We start from the raw sequence: 7,730 nt of genomic DNA, 5'->3' as shown, positions 1-7,730 counted from the left end.
TAATATTTTTTTTACTTCATAAAAAATATTACTGGTCTATTAATGTCTAGAGGTTACTATCTTCAACTTTTTTTTATCTCACAAATGGTCAGTTTTTTGACAAATGTTCGCTATAGAGAATTTCGGCTGCATCTACAATCAACACTAAAGATTCAACTCTAACCAACAATCAAGTCCGGAAGTCCTACGTTTACAATCGACCCACATCAATCAACATTTAATGTCTACAATCAACACACAATATTTAACATACTTTATCTACAATCAACAATCCAAAATACTACAATCAATCCAAAAATTCTACAATCAACAATCCAAAAAGATCTACAATCAACAATCCAAAAAAATTTACAATCAACAAACAACATTTAACATATTTGTCTACAATCAACAATCCACTAAGGAATATCAGCAATGCAACTCTAAAAGGTCTACAATCAACCTTTTTTTTTGTAATCAGCTGTCATCATTTAAATCTATACTAACTGCAATCAACATGAAAATATCTTCAATCAACATTTAAATATCTACAATCAACATTAAAATATCTACAACTGACAATTCTATTGAAAATTTGAAAAACTGCACTTAATCTTTAACGATCAGCAATTAAGCTCCCACTACCACACGGTCTTCGTAACCCGAAGAACTTTGATTTTTTATCTGACCAAAGATATTATTATGGGAATATTTTCTACCGCTACAACTATGACAACAACGTCGCTAACATAAATTCTTTAGGGCAAGCTGCTAAACTTATAGCGCCACAGTAAAGAACTTCAATACGTTTTGTTGCGGAAAATCCAGCAAAATCAACATTTTCAACCACCCATTTGCCATTAATTTTAGTCTCCAATTAACAATAATTAAGAAAGCAAAACGAAACGACATAAAAAGAAAGCCAAAAAATAGGTTCGATATCTAATTTCCAAACAAAGTATTATTATTGATCAAAAAGTACAACAACTAAATTTAAGTAATTTAATTGATAATATTTTCACAATATTTTCCTGAAATAATATTATTAATTTCTAAATTACACCTTTCAACGAATATGAATGAACTATGAACTGAAAGCTGAGGAAGTAAAAACAAAACAAAATTTATTTATAAGAATTATAAATATATTTAATATCTCTTTTATTTAGAGACAAACGCGGGCCGTATCTCATCTCACCTTCAGGGAGAAAGCAATGCATGCGCAGGTACAGCCCGAAGGTGATTACATTGAGGACGTATATGTAATCCTCGACGAATGTATGAAAGACACAATCGTAAAAACAAGCAAGCAACGTCGAGCTGAGCAACGCATTTACCAGCCGGATGTGATATACAGAAAAATATGTTAAAAAGGCCCCTTAGATCTAATAGATGTAGGTGTTTAGTTGCTAAGTCCCAATGTGATATTAGTTTAAGTTGTAAAACCTTAAGTACTAAAGATATTTTTCGTTCGATTCAACCGATAATGAAGCTGATAAAGATTAAAGTACGAGTTTAAACATCGAAAAGTCAAGTAAGATAATTAAAAAACGACACCAATTTATACAAGCGCGAATAGCACGAAAAACAAGATCAACGTTACAAACGCAAGTGACAGGCAACCGTCAAACCCACACTACAATACAATGCACATACGTTAAGGCATAGGAAAATACCACATAAAAAAGTCGACACAATTGTATTGGATTCCGGACTCGGAAGATGAAACCAGTACGGCACCTGTGGACAGCCGGTTCTACGCACCGGAATTGACCCAGATTTTATCCGGTCAAGGGCTGTGTTTTCGGCGATTTAACCCCGTTTGGATTGGTGAGTAGTAGCAGCAGTCTTGTGCAGTGCCAATTAGGTGGCGAATAACGCGAGAGCTTACGAAACGAAAATGCGCTCGAAGATTTTGGAGCATCGCAAACTACATCAGTCGGTTGTTATGAGTAAACGTGGCTTCCAGCCGACAAAACTGCTGCTCGGCGTCGATTATAGCGACGATGAGAATGAAGATGATGTTGCCAAACGCAGCCGTGGGAATGTCGTTGCCACCTCATCTACAGAAGTCTTTCAACGCATACAGTCGCTTGAGAAAAGAGCTGCAGCGATCTATCAAATTCTAGCTGATATCGATGAAACCCTACGCGAATCACATGAATTTAATGAAAAATATATATAAAGGTTAAGTTGACTGCTAATGCACAAAACGAGTTCGATTTGAGAAATACTGCAGCACATAACCTCAAAATAGCACTATCGCTGGTCACGGCGAAGTATTTGAGGAGGCTGCCCCTACGAAATCAGCTTTGACGTGCACAAAGGATGAGAACTTATGAAGGCATGTGTGTGAGCTAGTTCCTGAACTTACGAAAAGCTCGCACATCGATGGGGACTTATTGATGGATATGGACTATAACAAAGACGAAGAATAAGCAAGCAGAACGGTCGTAGAAACTAAATCAGCTAAAATTGAAGAGGACCTATCTTCCAATCAGTTCTCGACGGAGTTTTATGTTTTCGGCGTTGCTAAAGAAGAAGTAACTGCATTGGAAGAGCAAACGTTGCACGACAGTCGGGTCTACGTAACCGGAACGGTTATCTGGTTGAACTCGGCAGAATGTGCAAAAAGTTCGTGCTAAAAGCGAGTATGCTGTCAATTAAATTAAATTACTTCAACTAAACTTCCAAAATCAACTCAGCTTAGCTTATAAGAGAATGAAGAGGTATACATACGATTTCTTCATTATCCTTTATTGAAAATAATCAACAAATCTAACCGACTCTGGAATATGATATATTGAGTTTTTAAGAGAGAGAGAGACAACTTTGGGTGGCAAAAAAGGTGCTGAAAAAATTAGTAAAGAAATCGTACCGACCCAAGAATGTAATATTTTGAAAGATGTCTGTTTTTATAAGGTTAAGACATTAAAGGTCTGTTAAGAAAACACACGAACAAACTTATCTGAAGGTAGCACTGAACCTAAGGATGGTCAATTGCATGGCGAAGAAACCTCCGAAACTATATGTCTTGAAAAGGATGATCTGGCAATTATGAATGCTCAAGAGAAAGACATTGCTGGTACCAATAGTGTAGAAGAAAGCTAGAGTTCTGACTTAGATGAAGAAAAAAGGGTCAAAGCAGAAGACCATACAAAGGATTTGAAAATTTTATTGAAATCAGTTGAAGATATGGATAACGGTTCTATATTACAAGGTGGGACATTCACTAAAAGTGTAGATAAGGGTAACTTAGAAGTTGGAAATATGGATACTTAAGAATAATATATTTTACTAATAAAATTTTTGAAAGCGAGGAATTGGGATAATCTAACACGACCCTTCAAAAATTACGTTGATCAAAACCGAACACTAATTTGAAAAACAATACTTATATAACGTACGACGTGCATTCTAAAAAGTTACATTAAAAAAGTCCATCATTTGCTGATAAGGTTAAAAAAAAACCAATAACACTTACGACTTAAATTTTAAAACATTCATTCGATTACTCAGTTTTATATTGTATCATATATTCCGTACAATACTCCCATTTGACATCTAAAAATTTTTGAATTGGTCTTCAGACAATGGTTTCGCCAGAATATCGGCTAACTGTTTATCTGTATGAATATTTTCTTCTTTTTGCCGTAGACATTGCTTACATGGTTATAGCCAAGTTTACAACACCGCGTCAGTCGTTCTTCCTTTTCTTTTCGCTGTTTGGCGCCGATTGGTGATTCCAAGCGTAGACAGGTCCTTCTTCACCTGGACTTTACAATGGGGTGGAGGTATTCCACTTTCTCTGCTTCCCCCGGCGGGTGCTGCGGTACTCTCTGAGCTGGATTGTTTTCATTCATTCGGATGATATGACCTAAATCCTTGGTTCACCATTTCCTGGTTTTATGCTTTCACTGCCATTCAGCAGGTTGGAGAAGTGTTCTCTGCATAATTTCAGTATGGTCTAGGCATCACATGCTGTATGAATATACTCAAGTTTAATTAAATATTTTCAAATTTCTCTCTAGATTATTTTATATCAATATGTTTTTATTCTTTTGGGAAGAGTTATTTGCATTATGAAGTCAAATCGCTATTAGTGTGTAGGAAGACTGAACCGCCTATCAGTTTGTAATCGTTTGTAATCTTGAGCTAGGCAACAAATTAGAAGTTACAGTCTAGCAAGGTTTAGAGATAAGACTAACCTCCCCGTGACAAATTCCGTCTCCTTGTCCAAAATCCAACATATAGTCTCTTCTTCAAACTGCCGGTATTTAGACTTGAAACAGGAAACTCCAAAAAATCTGATTCTAGATTGCCCAGTAATTTGTAGAAGCAGGCTCGAGGTCATAGAATCCGTTTACGTACACAGGGATCACATCACTTCAGTCCCGTCCAGCAAGCTCCTGAAAACATGTAGAGTCCTGAACCCTTGTGATCGTATATGAGGGTCACATTGCAAAACCTCAATTATTTTTCATCTTTCTATCTATCACTGCTGGCCGCAGTAGCTGGGCAACAAACTCATGCGTCAGCAGAATATTGCAATGTAAATAAAGGATATGGTAACATTCCTGAATTCTTATAAGTCAGTCGTTTTTTATTTTTGCAAGGTGGCGCCAATTGCAGATTCCAGGCGAAGACAGGTTTTTCTAGCCAGAGTAGCCGCTGTCTTTTAGTTCGCTGAACTATGTGAATATAATTGTATATGTCGTACAGCTCATCGTTCCATCGAATGCGATATTTTCCGTGGGCAATACACAAAGGACCATAAATCTTCCGCAGAACGTTTCTCTCGAAAACTCGTTATGTCGACTTATCAGATGTTGTCATCGTCCATGCCTCTGCATCATACAGCAGGACGGGAATAATGAGTGACTTATAAGAGTTCTGGTTTTGTTCGTCGAGAGAGGACTTTACTTCTCAGAACTAACGGCGCGTTTGTTATGGCGTCCTGACAGAGCTTTTGGTATTGCTCAACGTCAGTTTACAAAGCCGTATTAGTTTTGCGGGAATATCAAATTCAGACATCGCGGCATAAAATCAGCTCCTTTTCGTGCTGTCAAAAGCAGCTTTGAAATCGACGAGGAGGTGGTGCGTGTCGATTGTCTTTTCACTGGTTTCTTCCAAGATTTGGCACACGGACTGGTCAGTTGTTGATTTTCCAGGGCTACAGCCACATTCATAAGGTCCAATTAGTTTGTTGACGATGTGTTTTAATCATACATACTGTACGCTCGATAGAACCTTATATGCGATATTGTGTGGCCCCCTCTTTTTTTTGTGGATTGGACAAACTTCTGTTTCAATCGTTGAGCTTTCATCCGACTATATCTTGTCAGTTCTTCGCTACCGACCCGTTCTTTGAATAGCTCGACCCGGCTCCATCGGCCGGATAATTGCTATTCGAACTTCTTCATAGTTGGGCAATGGAACGTCTGCTCCATCTTCATTGATTGGGGAATCGGGTTCACCAATTTCTGCTGTTATGTTTCAACTGTCATTCAGCAGTCTGGAGTAGTGTTCTCTCCATAATTTCAGTTTATTAGGGCATCAGTCACCTCTGGGCTTTCTACAAGAGTCGCCGAATATTTTCGTAGAATTTTCGAACATCACCCTGGCGGCCACCTTGTCAATCCTCTTTTTTTTTGTGTCTTGCTTTCTTTTCAATTCTCAGTATGTATCCTGTATCTGTACGTAAAGAGCTTGAAATGCCTTCCACAGTTCCCTTATACCGAGTTGCTGATGAATGGTGCTCTTAGAGAGCAGGGATGCAAGTCGAGAAGAAAGTCGTTCGGCTGTCTGTGCGTATCTTGGCTGCAACAAGATAGTGGTCCGAGTCGATGTTAGGACCTCGTAGCGAACGCACCTCTAAAACACGGGAGACAAGTCTGCCGTCTATCACAACATGATCGATCTGGTTGGTGGGTTTTCGATCCGGAGTCAGTCAGGTAGCTTTGTGAATTTTTCTATGCTAGAATCTAGTACTACAGATAACCTTATTTCGGGCCCCGACGAAGTCGATCAGCCTCAACCCATTTGGAGATGGTCTTCGTGAAGTCTGAGTTTACCGCCTGTTGTGCTAAGTATACCTTCTTTACCCACCCTGGCGTTGACGTCGCCAAGCAYGATTTTGCCATTGTGGCGAGGGCAGCTGTCATAGGTGCGTTGCAAGCGCTCATAGAAGGCATTTTCGGTCATCCTTCTCTTCCATCAGGGCATGGGCGCAAATAAGCGAACGTGAAGAACTTCGTTTTGGTGCGGTTTGTGAATGGGGTGAATGACTGTACTCGGCGACGGAGTCTCCTGCCCAGTTTCAGTCCTTGTGCCGTCCATCGCATTTCTTGGACGGTGGTGATGTTAGCCATTACTCTAACGAGGACATCAACCAGCTAGGCAGCAGCACCTTCCCAATTAGGGGATCGGACATTCTAGACGCATGCCCTTAAATCGTTATTTTTAATACGTTTGCCGTGGTCGTCATCAAAAAGGGGTTCCTCTTGCGATGCTATTGGACATTTTTCATTGTGATAGTTTTTTACATGGCCAAGCACAGCGCACAACCATTAGAAGAGATGGCATTCTTACTTTAGCTCGACTTCAAATGGATATTCTTTGGCCATTCAGAGAATACTTGGTCTAAGACCGGAAGTCGTGAGCTACTTGAGCCATATGTAAATGGATCGTTTCTGGCCACACCCAAGTGAATGACAATCAGAAAACTTCCTCATTTGCGTTAACTTCTACACATGACTCCCATCTCCTAAGTCAATATATGGCGTGCTATATTTACTTTTGTGTCCTTGTACTATTTCGCCTTTTTAGCGACTTTGACACCCCCGGTATGAAATACAATGTCACCCCAGAGTGCATTTTTCTAGCAGAGAACAAGTGATCCGGAATATCCAGGCAAAACCAAACATTTTCTAGAGTAATAAAATTTGTAAATTTTATACGTGTTGCTACACTCTTCCTATTATCTGTATATGACCTATTTTTTCATAACGATGACACTTATTATTATTATTTGTATTTTCATTATTTTTGAAATACTTATGCTTAATTTATTTTTAAAAATTTGTGGTGTTATTTTATGAAGTTTCCATATATCGCTGCAGAAATAATATAATAATAATATTTCGCTTTACTTTTTCCATGCTTGAACACTAACTTTAACAATTTTACTTATTCTGTTGGTGAAGGTGTATACTAGGTCCATAACCTATTGAAAAACACGCCTTTAATGTTTAACTCAAATTTCAAAACAATAACAATATTATAATTTGATTTTTAATTTCTTTATTATTGTGCTCTTGTAACACGAAGCCACGCTCGAATGATGCAATTGAATAGAACAAAATGTAAGAATAAATATAGCTATGAATATTAAAGCGTAGTTTTGTATAATATTATTTTTGAAAGCGAGGAAGAAAGATATTCCAACAAACTTCATCGAGGAAAAAGGAAAGACGCACAAAAAATACCCAAAATACTCAAGTACCTACAGCAGTCACTGCAGAGAAACCGGCAATAACATCTTCATCAACTTCTGTTAAAAATGACGAGGAGCAGAAGCAATCCGTATTAAGCATGCCTACAATACCTCCACCAATCACTGCAGAGAAACCTGCAATAACATCCTCATCAACTTCCGTCGAAATTGTCGAGGAGCAGCAGCAATCCGTATTAAGCATGCCTACAATACCTCCACCAATCACTGCAGAGAAACCTGCAATAACATCCTCATC

The sequence above is a fragment of the Bactrocera latifrons genome, unplaced genomic scaffold, assembly GCF_001853355.1.
Source record: "Bactrocera latifrons isolate USDA-ARS-PBARC rearing strain unplaced genomic scaffold, ASM185335v1 scaffold_1, whole genome shotgun sequence".
Taxonomy (NCBI): Eukaryota; Metazoa; Arthropoda; class Insecta; order Diptera; family Tephritidae; genus Bactrocera; species Bactrocera latifrons.
Note: the sequence above shows the minus strand (reverse complement) of the source record.